Raw genomic sequence first — 12,275 nt, forward strand, 5'->3', positions numbered from 1 at the left:
GAGAGAGAGAGAGAGAGAGAGAGAGAGAGAGAGAGAGAGATGACCCAGGCATTGTGGTTTTGACAATCATGTTGGAAAGAATGGTCAAAGATCATAGTTTACTGCTGGGACTTTTCATGGTTCTGATTCCACCCCAGTGCACCTAGGTTATGGAATTTGCATTGGTGAGATATATTTGTACTAAGTACATATGTTTCCATTACTTGTTTGATTAAGAAAAGGTCTTACAGGTCATTCATAGGTAGATCATAAGCCACTATTTGGACTTTTAGTTCCCCTGCTGCAAGAATGAGCCAAAAGAGGAAAATATCTGCATATGTGAAATAGTTTTAGACTAATGTCTGTGACTAGGAGTCTGAAATCAGAAAATATGGTGTGATGATGAAAACATAATCACCAAATGTTAAACCATGATAGAGGTGGTAATTGGCAAATTGGATTCTAATGGAAAACATCAGTAGGATTTAGGAAAAAAGGATGAAGAAATTAGAAGCAGGAAAGAAAAGAGAACAGATAGCGAAGTCATATGTAGAGGGTTTAATCTAAACTATAATTAGAATCCCAGAAGAAAAAATAGAACAGATGGAAGGATCAGAAGCAATAATCATAGAAATAAAAGAAGAAACATCATTGGACTGAAAAAAGATATGAATCTGCTAATAAAAAATGCTCATCGTGTCCAACAAAATTAATACCTATGAAGCAACAACTAAAACTGTGCTTACTAAAGTGTGTTCCACAGAACAATATGCTTATTTGAAAAATCGTTTTGTGGCCTGGTAAGTATGGAAAATTTTGTGTGATATAATGGCTTCTGAAAGATTCACATTGTACCCTTGCTGTAACAACAAATAAGTTTAACGTTTTAACCAGTGTTTACCTAATTTATATGACCATTTTGGGGGGATCACACTATTAACATGTGTCAGAATAGAGTTCCACAGAACTTATTTTGGTGAAACAATTAGACATTTCCTGGTTACACTGTCAAATTTCAATATATGAGTATCTATATATCTCTATCAATATCATCTCTATCTCTATTTCACCACCACATCTATATCTACATCTACAACTGCAGCTACAGCTACAGCTACAAATCTACCATCTCTATCAACTCTGTCTCTATCTCTGTCTCTGTCTCTGTCTCTGTCTCTGTCCCTAGCTCTAATGCTGGCTCTATCTTCTACACAAGGATTGAGACAGGTATTTATTTATTTATTTTCAACATAGTATGAGTTTAAACATACCTAATGTTGAGTAAGTAAAACAAATGCCAGAAAACAATGGAATTTTGTTCACAGTTTTTAAAGACAAAACATTGACTAAACTGAGAGCCACTCTTAGATATGTCAAAAGTCACTCATATACACTTTCTGAAAAGTTTATTTCACTTTTTACTTCTGATCCATGAGGCCTACATCAGATAAACTATTTAAGGAAGGGGAAATTGTAGTATAAGTGCGGTGGCAGTAAGAACTGAAGCCAGCAACCAGAGTTCATTCTAGATCATTATTGTACTTACAGTTACAGAATAATGCAACATGTAAAAAGTAACTCTTAACTCTTAAATTATGAAATTATAATTTAAAAATCTCCAGATTATTTAAATGGAAAATAAGAAGTTGTGGAAACAGATGTGCAAGGAAAATAAAAATGTGCTAAATTATCATTTTACATGATAAAAGTCAACAGGTATTTTTTCTTGATGTGGATAAGTTGGGAAAATAAACTGTTTAAAATTTAAAAATATAAATACTCTTAACTGGAACGACTATTTTATAAACCAATGAATTAAAAAAAGACAGAACACCTATGCATAGAGAAACGATTGAAATGGAGGATTGAGTAATTATTTCTTGGAGTGAGATTGTGAGTGATTTTTTTCCTTTTTGGAAATTCATTGCATTCTACTCATACTTGACACTAAATTTAGATTACCTCAATAATTACTAAAGAATAGATACGAATATATATCTTTAAAAGTTAAAGTCACCAAATTTTGGCAGTACATATTATCTTAAAGTTTTTCATACCCTTTAAGCCAGTAATTCTACTTCTAGAAATCTATTATAATGACTTAATTTGAAGCACAAAGAATATACAAGAAAATTTATTTCATCTTTTAAAATGAAGGTATGAGTTATACAAAATGTTTAAAAACTTACATTTCAATCAATAACATACAAGGGTTATTTTTCCTCCAAATCCTCCACAATACTTCTTATCTCTTGTCTTTTTTATAACAGCCATCCTAACAGGTATGAGGTGATATCTCATTGTGCTTTGAATTTGCATTTCCCTGATAATTAGTGATGTTGAACACCTCTTCATATACCTGTTAGCCACTTGTATATCTTCTTTGAAGTTTATTTTTGCTATTGAGTTGTATTAGTTTCTTAGATATTTTGGATATTAACCCCTTATCACATATATGATCTCCAAACAGGCAAGTTTTTAAACATTTTGTATAACTCATACCTTCATTTTAAAAGATGAAATAAATTTTCTTGTATATTCTTTGTGCTTCAAATTAAGTCATTATAATAGATTTCTAGAAGTAGAATTACTGGCTTAAAGGGTATGAAAAACTTTAAGATAATATGTACTGCCAAAATTTGGTGACTTTAACTTTTAAAGATATATATTCGTATCTATTCTTTAGTAATTATTGAGGTAATCTAAATTTAGTGTCAAGTATGAGTAGAATGCAATGAATTTCCAAAAAGGAAAAAAATCACTCACAATCTCACTCCAAGAAATAATTACTCAATCCTCCATTTCAATCGTTTCTCTATGCATAGGTGTTCTGTCTTTTTTTAATTCATTGGTTTATAAAATAGTCGTTCCAGTTATTAAGAGTATTTATATTTTTAAATTTTAAACAGTTTATTTTCCCAACTTATCCACATCAAGAAAAAATACCTGTTGACTTTTATCATGTAAAATGATAATTTAGCACATTTTTATTTTCCTTGCACATCTGTTTCCACAACTTCTTATTTTCCATTTAAATAATCTGGAGATTTTTAAATTATAATTTCATAATTTAAGAGTTAAGAGTTACTTTTTACATGTTGCATTATTCTGTAACTGTAAGTACAATAATGATCTAGAATGAACTCTGGTTGCTGGCTTCAGTTCTTACTGCCACCGCACTTATACTACAATTTCCCCTTCCTTAAATAGTTTATCTGATGTAGGCCTCATGGATCAGAAGTAAAAAGTGAAATAAACTTTTCAGAAAGTGTATATGAGTGACTTTTGACATATCTAAGAGTGGCTCTCAGTTTAGTCAATGTTTTGTCTTTAAAAACTGTGAACAAAATTCCATTGTTTTCTGGCATTTGTTTTACTTACTCAACATTAGGTATGTTTAAACTCATACTATGTTGAAAATAAATAAATAAATACCTGTCTCAATCCTTGTGTAGAAGATAGAGCCAGCATTAGAGCTAGGGACAGAGACAGAGACAGAGACAGAGATAGAGACAGAGTTGATAGAGATGGTAGATTTGTAGCTGTAGCTGTAGCTGCAGTTGTAGATGTAGATATAGATGTGGTGGTGAAATAGAGATAGAGATGATATTGATAGAGATATATAGATACTCATCTATTGAAATTTGACAGTGTAACCAGGAAATGTCTAATTGTTTCACCAAAATAAGTTCTGTGGAACTCTATTCTGACACATGTTAATAGTGTGATCCCCCCAAAATGGTCATATAAATTAGGTAAACACTGGTTAAAACGTTAAACTTATTTGTTGTTACAGCAAGGGTACAATGTGAATCTTTCAGAAGCCATTATATCACACAAAATTTTCCATACTTACCAGGCCACAAAACGATTTTTCAAATAAGCATATTGTTCTGTGGAACACACTTTAGTAAGCACAGTTTTAGTTGTTGCTTCATAGGTATTAATTTTGTTGGACACGATGAGCATTTTTTATTAGCAGATTCATATCTTTTTTCAGGCCAATGATGTTTCTTCTTTTATTTCTATGATTATTGCTTCTGATCCTTCCATCTGTTCTATTTTTTCTTCTGGGATTCTAATTATAGTTTAGATTAAACCCTCTACATATGACTTCGCTATCTGTTCTCACAATAAAAAGTAGTATGCCACATTCCTTCTTGACAAGGCACAGACCTTTATGTGGAAGGTTCTCATCCAAAATAGATGCTAAGCACATGATTGATGAGTATGATGAAGGGGGTTGAATTCTCTTTCACATGTGCTGGGTACATTACCTTTCATGTTATGATATCTGTGATGGTCCTTGGAGAATTTCTCCAAGGGCTTTATGAGGAATAATTAAGTGTCTCCTGAGCTACTGATTTTTTATTTTAAAATATATAGATAATATGAATCATGCAATGGATGGTGTCTTCTTCTTTGTGATGCTGCTGGACAATTCTGTGACCTACCCCTAGCAATAAGCAGAGCCTTTCAGCATACATGCCATGCACCATCACCGAGCCTTGTTTCGTGGAACCCTTTCTTTGCATTTTCTTTAAATTTATGTAAGCCACATTTAGTCTGTCAGTGAGTAAATAAAGAAGATATTTGATTTGCCTTTTGGTCCTTCTAGTTTTCAAAATGTTCACTCAATAAATACAATTGTTAAATATTTTTGATTCATTTCTAAGTACATTCAAGGGAAACAAATTTTGCAAGAACAATTCCTTCTATTTTTTCCTGTCTAAAGAATAGCACTTCCTTCAACACTGCTAGTTCCTTAAATTACCATCTTATTTTTGCCCAAAATTCTTCAGATGGTTATTTTATGGATTATAACTAGTCTATTGGCCTCGTTTTACTCATTAAGATATTTACGAAATATTTCAAGAACAAAAATCTTATTGATTGCCTTTGGAGGATGCTGGAGAACCAACTCTCTCTTTCTCTCTCTACACACACACACACACACACACACACACACACACACACACACACACACACAGGCTGCTAGCTGGTAGGGGGATCTGAACACTTGACCTAGATGTTACAATACCACACTCTAACCGATCAACTCAATATTTTGAAACTGATAAAGAAAAGGTAAATTTCTAAGGTCATCCCTTTCTTGTAGAACCTTCTCAAATGCACCTAAAAGTAACCAGTTCACACTTTCAACATTTTGCCAGAAACCACCTAGCTCATGTCCACAGATTTGTTTTCTTTCTTCAAGTTATCACAGGCGACAGTTTTGCCTATTTTTTTGCTACTGCAAAACATAGGTTGCCATTTTTATAGCCGTTCATAACAGTTTTCTCACATTTTTTCAGTCTCCTATGAAGTTTCTTTGCCATCTGCTGCTCTGTCCACAATGCAAAACTACACGTTATAGCTTTTGATTTTATTTTATTATTTTACATGAATAAAGTCATGTAATTCTTACAACTTTACAAGATAGGCATTATTACTCTTTTTGTGATTGAGGAAATGTGAGTATGCTCCTTTGATATAGGAGTTTGATATTAATAGATATCTGTAGACTTGCTAGAAAAAACAAGTAAATAAGAAAATGTCTTTTTCCTGATTAATCCCAAAACTTTAATATTTAATTTATATTTCAATTTATTTATATATTTTTTGAAATTTACTGTAGGCTTCACTGGATTTAAAAATATTTCTTTGATCCTTGATTGATTTTCTTCCCCATCCCATTTGTTTCTTACTCGGCAATTTTCCCCTAGTTAAGGTAGGCTATATTGTTTTCTTAGAACATAAACACTTGAAAATATTCTCATAGCAAAATAGTATACAAAACATAGAGAGTAAAAAGCATAGTCTAAAGAGTCACAGCAATTACTACAACAATCAAATTATAATTATACATTTAAAGAAAATCTCAAGGGTGTTAAAAAGAATTTTAAAAGAATTTTTAAAAATTGAAGAAAATCTAAGAGAGATAACAGACAACCTTAAGCACACAAATATTTGAATCATGGGTATTCCAGAAGGGGAGGAAAAAGGAAATGGCACTGAAAAACATATTCAACAAAATAATAGCAGAAAACTTCCCAGGTATAGGGAAAGTCACAGATCTTCAGATTCAGGAGGCCTAAAGATCCCCAAACATATTCAACCCCAAAAGGTCCTCTCAAAGACATGTTATAGTTAAACTGGCAAAACTTGGAGACAAAGAGAGAATCTTAAAAGCTGCAAGAGAGAAGCAGCAAATCACCTAAAATGGAACCCCAATCAGACTAACATCAGACTTTTCATCAGAAACCCTAAAAGCCAGAAAAGAGTGGGAAGATATATTCAAAATACTACTGGACAAAAATTGCCAGCCAAGAATATTTTACCCAGCAAGGCTATCCTTCTGAAATGAAGGACAAATAGTATATTTGTCAAACAAAAACTGCAGGAGTTCACTACCACATGACCAACCTTACAAGAAATTCTCAAGGGAGTACTGGGTTTGAAACCTGAAAAACAACCATCACTGCCATGAATATTCAAGAAAGAACAAAACCTACCAGTAAAACAAAAATGCTAACAATAAAGAGAAAAAATAGTTTATCTACCACCACAAGAAACCAACGAACACAGAAGACAAACAGAAAATCAGAAAGAGAGGAAAAAAAGCTACTTAAGACATCTAAACAAAAAAATCAATAAAATGCTAGCAGTAAATCAATACTTTTCAATAATAACTCTAAATGTAAAAGGACTAAATTCCCCACTCAAAATACACAGACTGACGGACTGGATTAAAAAAATGGATGCAACAATATGCTGCCTTCAAGAGACTCACCTCATCTGTAAAGACACAGATAGACTAAGAGTAAAAGGATGGAAAAAGATATACCATACAAATAGAAATGAAAAATGAGCCAGAGTAGCAATTCTTATATCTGATAACATAGGCTTTAAACCAAAAACCACAAAAAGATATGAAGAAGGCCACAATATAATAATAAAAGGACCTATCCATCAAGAAGACATAACAATCATAAATATATAGGCACCCAATGTCACAGTAGCCAGATTTATAAAGCAAACACTATTAGATCTAAAGAATGAGATAGACATTAACACCATAATAGTGGGGGACCTGAACACCCCACTCTCAACATTGGACAGATCATCTAGGCAAAAAATTGGTAGAGAAACACAAGATTTAAACAACACTTTAGACCAATTGGACTTGGCAGATATTTACAGAACATTCCATCCAACAACCTCAGAATATTCATTCTTCTCATCAGCATGTGGAACATTCTCAAGGACAGACCGCATGTTAGGTCACAAATCAAGTCTCAACAAATTCAAAAAAATTGGAATTATTCCCTGTATTTTTTCTGATCCCAATGGATTAAAATTAGAAATTAATAACAAACAAAACTCTGGAAACTATACAAACACATGGAAATTAAACACATTCTACTTAATGACATATGGGTCCAAGAAGAAATTAAACAGGAAATCAAAAAATGTCTTGAAACTAATGAAAATAATTACACATCATACCAAAGCCTGTGGGATACTGCAAAAGCAGTACTAAGGGGGAAATTTATTTCATTAAATGCTTTCTTCAGAAGAATGGAAAGATAGCAAATAAACAACCTAAAACTTCACCTTAAAAAACTAGAAAAACAAGAACAATCCAAACCCAAAGTTAGTACATGGAAAGAAATAATTCAGATTAGAGCAGAACTAAATAAAACAGAAACCTGAAAAATGATACAAAAGATCAATAAAACAAAAAAGTTGGCTTTTTGAAAAGAGAAATAAAATTGAGAAACCTTTAGCAAAGCTAACTAAGAAAAGAAGAGAGAAGACCCAAATAAGAAAAATGAGAAATGAAAATAGTGGCATTACAATTGATACCTCAGAATACAAGGAATCATTAGAGACTACTATAAACAACTATATGCCAACAAGTTTGAAAATCTAGAGCAAATGGATAAATTTCTGGACACATATAAACTAACAAAACTGAGCCAAGGAGATATAGAAAGTCTGAACAGACCAATATGAATAAAAGAGATTGAAGTTATCAGAAGGCTCCCAACAAAGAGAAGCCCAGGTCTGGACATGTTCACTGCAGAGTTCTAAGAACCTTTTAAGAGGAATTGATACCAATTCTCTACAAACTATTCCAGAAGATTGAAACACAGGCCATTCTCCTAAACTCATTCTATGAGGCAAACATCACCCTGATACCAAAACCAGACAAAGACACATCAAAAATAGAAAACTACAGGCCAGTATCCTTGATGAACATAGATGCAAAAATCCTCCATAAAATACTATCTGACAGAGTACAGCAACACATACACAAAATTATACACCATGATCAAGTGGGATTCAACATTGGTTCAACATATGCATATCAATAAATGTGATACACCACATCAATAAAAGCAAAGACAAAAACCATGTGATCATCTCTACAGATGCTGAAAAAGCATTTGACAAAATTCAACATTTGTTCATGATAAAGACTCTCTACAAGTTAGGTATAGATGGAAAGTATCTCAACACAATTAAAGCCATATATGACAAACCCACTGCCAATATCATCCTGAATGGGGAAAAGTTGAAGCTTTTCCCTGAAGAACAGGAACAAGACAAGGATGCCCACTCTCACCACTCCTATTCAACATAGTGTTGGAAGTACTAGCCAGAGCAATCAGAGAAGAGAAGGAAATAAAGGGCATCCAGATTGGAAAAGATGAAGTCAAACAGTCCCTGTTTGCAGATGATATGACCCTATATGTTGAACAGCCTAAAGCCTCTACAGAAAACTCTTAGAGTTGATAAATGATTTCAGCAAAGTTGCAGGATAGAAAATCAACACACAAAAATCAGTAGTATTTCTATACTCCAACAGTGAATATGCAGAAAAAGAAATCAAGAAAGCTAGCCCATTTACAATAGCCACCAAAAAAATAAAATACTTAGGAATAAAGTTAACCAAGGATGTGAAAAATCTCTTTGAAGAGAACTACAAACCATGGTTGAGAGAAATTAAAGAGGACACAAAAAGATGGAAAGATATCCCATGCTCTTGGATTGTAAGAATTAACATTGTGAAAATGTCCATATTACCCAAAGTGATCTACAGATTCAGTGCAATCCCCATCAAAATTCCAATGACATTTTTCTCAGAAATGGAAAAAACTATCTAGATATTTATATGGAATAACAAAAGATCATGCACAACCAAAGCAATCCTGAGCAAAAAATCAATCAATCAATCAATCAATCAATCAATAAAAATAAAGCTGGAAGCATAACATTACCTGACTTTAAACTATACTACAAAGCTATAACATCCAAAACAGCATGGTACTGGCATAAAAACAGACACACAGGTCAATGGAATAGAATAGAGAAACCAGAAATCAACCCATACACCTATAGCAATCTGATATTTGACAAAGGCTCCAAGTCTACACACTGGGGAAGAGACTGCCTGTTCAGCAAATGGTGCTGGGAAAACTAGATATTCATATGTAGAAGAACAAAACTAGGCCTGTACCTCTCACCATATACCAAAATCAATGCAAAATGGATTGAAGAATTAAATATACATCCTGAAACAATAAAACTCCTTAATGAGAACATAGGGGAAACATTCCAGTAGGTAGGAGTGGGTACAGACCTCATAAATATGACCTCAAAGGCACAGGAACCAAAGGAAAAATAAACAAATGGGATTATATCAAGCTAAAAAGCTTCTGCACAGCAAAGGAAATAATCAACAGAGTTAAAAGACAACCAACAGAGTGGAGAAAATATTTGCAAAATATACATCTGACAAAGGATTAATATCCAGGATGTACAAGGAACAACTTTACAGCAAAAAACAAATAACCCAATTAAAAAATGGGCAAAGGAGCTGTATAGGCATTTCTCAGAGGAAGATACACAAATGGCCAACAGACACATGAAAAAATGCTGAACATCACCCAGCATTCAGGAAATGCAAATCAAAACTACTTGGAGATACCATCTCACTCCAGTTAGGATGGCTAATGTCCAAAAGACTGAGAATGATAAATGCTGATGAGATTGCAGAGAAAAAGGTACTCTCATACACTGTTGGTGGGACTGCAAACTGGTGCAGCCTTATGGAAAATGGTATGGAGGTTCCTCAAACAGTTACAGATAGATCTACCACATGGCCCAGCTATTCCACTGCTGGGAATATACCCAGAAGGATGGAAATCATCATGCCGAAGGGATACCAGGACTCCAGTGTTTATTGCAGCACTGTTTACAATAGCTAAGAGCTGGAACCAGCCCAAATGTCTATCATCAGATGAGTGGATACTGTGATATATCTACACAATGGATTTCTACTCTGCTATAAAAAAGAATGAAATACTACCACTTGCAACAACATGGATGTACTTAGAGAAAATTATAGTAAGTGAAACAATCAGGCACAGAAAGAGAAATACATGTTCTCACTTATTTGTGGGAGCTAAAAGTAAATAAATAAACAAACAAACATACACACAAATAAAGGGTGGGGTGGGGGGAAGAAGACACAGCAATCACAACAATTCCTTGAAGTTGTTAAGACAAGCGAACAGATATGATATAATGGGAGGGGAGATGGCGGGGAAGAGGAACGGGTAAAGGGACATGAAAATCAACTATAATGTATATTGAGAAGTTAAGATTAAAAAAAACACAGACTTTAAAAATAGTAGTCTGAAGAGTCATAGAAATTACTACAACAATCAAATTATAATTACACATTTAAAGAAAATCACAAAAGGAGGTTGAAAAGATTTATGTATATGTTTTTCCAGACCCCCTCCCCCCCAAAAAAAAAAAAAAAACCTCTAAAATGCTTTATTTGGTTTTGGTATTTTGCTAATGTTTTAATTTCCCTATTATGCTACAAATACTCTTTTTCTTCATGACATAAGAGAATTAATGAAGTAAAATAAGTGGATTTTATTTTTGGCTATAAATTTTTCTAAAAATAAATGGCAAGTAGTATAACTAGTAGTCGTCTAGCAAATACGGTTCTGTTTCCAATGGCATTTCAGTGTAATTGAAGGGGAGGATAAAACTATTAATGCTACATATCTTCAGAATAATCGAGGTATTAGTTTGCTTGCCTTCCATGAGAAAAGAGGTATGCTGAGGATAAAAAAGGAGAGATGAATTAAAGTAAAATTGATGGGCTTTGAGTACAGTGATGGATTTGATATGGATAGGCAGAGGGAGGTGAACATATGGAGTATATACAGTTGACAATAACATATCTTGTATCTTGGTATTTAACTTGGGACACTAAATATTACAGAGCAGGACATTTGAGGCAGAAACCAAGTCTGGATTAATATCATAAATTGGTACCAAGCACTGGCTGGGCAAACAATAGCAACTAAATAAATACTGTATAAGTTGAATGATTAAAATAATGCACTATGGGGAGAAAAGAGCCAACTTTTGTTGGACTTTGATTGTCAGGCCAAACATATTAGATTTGAGGTTGTATGTGATGGGAAACATTTTGGGGGTTTTTGGCCCACACTTACTGGGAGCTAACACTTTGCTCATCTCCCAAATTAGAAACATGGAATAGTAATGTTTGCATCTTGATTTTTAATATGGATTCGAGTTTTATCTTCTACTTTGAAGTCACATTTGGATTCTTCTCTCTTTATCTTCTCACTGCCAGTGCTCCACATTAGACTAACATCTGTACTACTGTTGATGGCTCCTGGTGCATCTCCAAATCTATACTCTTTCTAGGTTAAGTAACGCTGGCAAAACTTCGCTGGTGCTCAGTGATATGCAGAGGTTCCACGTTGCCTTTCAGGTACATTTCGATCTTCTTTCTTATGGTCTATTCTCTTTGTTACTTATTTTCCACTAGTTTTCCACATCTCCCTGCAGAACATTTCCTTTAGTAATGATGTGTATCTTCATTTTAGACTAATTTAACTTATTCATTATAATTTCCCAGTCTAGAAGGCTGTTCTTTTCTTCCAGTCAGTTAAACTCACCTCATCATTTATTAGTTTTTTTCAACTGGTGCCCCTTCAGTCAGAAAAAAAAAAAATGGGTTCAGAATGCCCTTATCCCATTTCCCTAAGAAATGTAGTTCCTTTTCACATCTTTGTACCAATTGCATATATAAATAAATAAATAGTGAGTGGGTGAACAGAGCTGGGCTCATCACAGGAATTTAAAATATGTTGATTCACGGATGAGCAGAGAGGTGGAAAATAAATGAATCAGACCTGTAGAGTTGCGGAAGTTGATACTTGCACCCACTATTAGGC

This window comes from Galeopterus variegatus, unplaced genomic scaffold (assembly GCF_000696425.1).
Source record: "Galeopterus variegatus unplaced genomic scaffold, G_variegatus-3.0.2 Scaffold2808, whole genome shotgun sequence".
Taxonomy (NCBI): Eukaryota; Metazoa; Chordata; class Mammalia; order Dermoptera; family Cynocephalidae; genus Galeopterus; species Galeopterus variegatus.